The following is a 2,073-nucleotide window of genomic DNA, read 5'->3' as shown; positions in this document are numbered from 1 at the left end:
TTTTAATAAAAGTCTTTATTTTCCTTTTACTTTCCTTGCAATTTATTTTACCGTATTTCTCTCTTCTTCCTCCATGTCTACGATGAACATGAGTGAGTAGACTTCTTAGTCTTAGGATTATTGGGGAGTCTAATGACTCAATCCTAAACAAAACATGTCTAAATCCTAATTTCTATGTAACCCTAATTTCTAATCTAGATTCACCGTCTTAACGTGGATTAACAATTATCAAACTGTGGAAGCGAAAGCGGAGGGTTTGATAATCGTTAATCCATCATCCCAAACATCAATTCATAAAGCGAGAGCGGAGCTTTGATGTTGGAACAAGTGAATCTAGACAATAGTTGCAAAACAGTGAAATAGTCTTTGCAACTATTGGGACAAAGAGTAGTTTCAATCCTCTATGCATCTTCTAGTAATCATGTCAGTGAAATAGGCTTGGTTGCTAGAAGTAAACTCTCACCGGACTTTCATCGGAAAGGTGAGGGGCTAAGGGAAACCGGTCTTTAGAAATTAGTGTGTAAACCATGAAATTAGAAGTTTAGGTTTTGTCTAGTGAAGGATTAGTTATTAAGATGAACCAATGATCCTAAGGCCCCTTTATTATTATTGTTTTTACCTTCAGCAATCAAACCCTTTCTAATCAACTTTCTCTCCTCTAATCATTCATTAAAAGTTAATTAAATTGACCAACTCCCTAGCGGAACGATACTCTACTTACTACTATTACTTCGATAGGCCGTGCGCTTGCGGTTTGGCTTTAACAAGTTTTTGGCGCCGTTGCCGGGGAGTTAACTAATTTAATTAGCTTTTTCTTAGTGATTAGAATTCTCTCTTCTTTCTCTTTTCTTTTTTTTTATTTTTAACTTTTTTTTTATTTTTCTGTTATCGTTAACTTCTTGGGTTCTCAACCTTGTATGCGAAGAACTAGAAATCAAGCGGTATTCATACCCGAGATCGAAAGGTTCTTACATAGAAGGAGGAGAGCAGCACAAAATAACACCGCCATGGCCAATCGCACTCTCAAAGAGTATGCAACGCCGTCTACGGCTGAGCCACAAGCTGTTATAGTGTACCCAACGGTTGAGGATGACAACTTTGAAATCAAGCCTGCCCTACTTAACTTGGTGCAGCAAAACCAATTCTCGGGATCCCCCACTGAGGATCCCAATCTTCACATCTCTGTTTTCCTACGAATTAGTGGAACCATGAAGGAGAACCAAGAAGCCGTAAGACTTCATCTCTTTCCCTTTTCCTTAAGGGATAGAGCTAGCGCTTGGTTCCATTCCCTCGAAGTCGGTTCCATTACTTCATGGGATCAGATGAGGCAAGCATTCCTTGCCCGTTTCTTTCCACCATCTAAAACCGCTAAACTTAGAGACCAAATCACGCGGTTCAATCAAAAAGATGGGGAATCTCTCTATGAGGCGTGGGAGCGTTTCAAAGAAATGCTAAGACTTTGTCCCCACCATGGCCTAGAGAAGTGGCTTATAGTCCACACTTTTTATAATGGCTTGTCCTATACCACTAAGATGTCTGTTGATGCAGCTGCAGGTGGAGCACTTATGAACAAGAACTACACGGAAGCGTATGCCCTAATTGAAGACATGGCTCAAAATCATTACAAATGGACCGACGAGAGAGCCATCTCTAGTTCTTCACCCTCCAAAAAGGAGGTAGGTATACACGAAGTCTCTAACTATGATCACCTTGCTTCTAAAATTGATACACTAACTGAAAAACTTGAAAAATTCAACGTTAGTGCTATCAATTCTGCATCTACTCCTTCTTGTGAAATATGTGGTATAGCTGGTCATGCTGGTGTTGATTGCCAACTAGGTAGTGCTATTAATGGTGTTGAGCAAATGAATTATGCTCAATACAACCAAGGGATGCGACAAAATCAAAATTTTTATAAAAACCAAAATCCCTATGGACAAGTAGCACCACCCGGTTATGCAAACAACCAAAGATTCACTCAAAAATCCAATTTGGAAATTTTGTTGGAAAATTCTATTGCCAACCAAAACAAACAACTTCAAGAACTTAAAAACCAAACAGGATTTCTGAATG

The 2,073-nt window shown here is 39.1% G+C and overlaps 1 non-coding gene across 1 annotated transcript; it reads right to left on the bottom strand.

The window, feature by feature from the left end:
• Positions 1-1,370: 1,370 nt before the first annotated feature.
• On the bottom strand, positions 1,371-1,477 carry LOC146924460 (small nucleolar RNA R71). Its single transcript, XR_015012936.1, has one exon. It is a non-coding gene; the product is annotated as a small nucleolar RNA R71 (small nucleolar RNA).
• Between the last annotated feature and the right edge of the window lie 596 nt (positions 1,478-2,073).

This window comes from Medicago sativa, chromosome 5 (genome assembly GCF_051527215.1).
Source record: "Medicago sativa cultivar Bolivia chromosome 5, Bolivia_mono, whole genome shotgun sequence".
NCBI lineage: Eukaryota > Viridiplantae > Streptophyta > Magnoliopsida > Fabales > Fabaceae > Medicago > Medicago sativa.
This window is presented reverse-complemented; position numbering and strand designations above follow the sequence as displayed.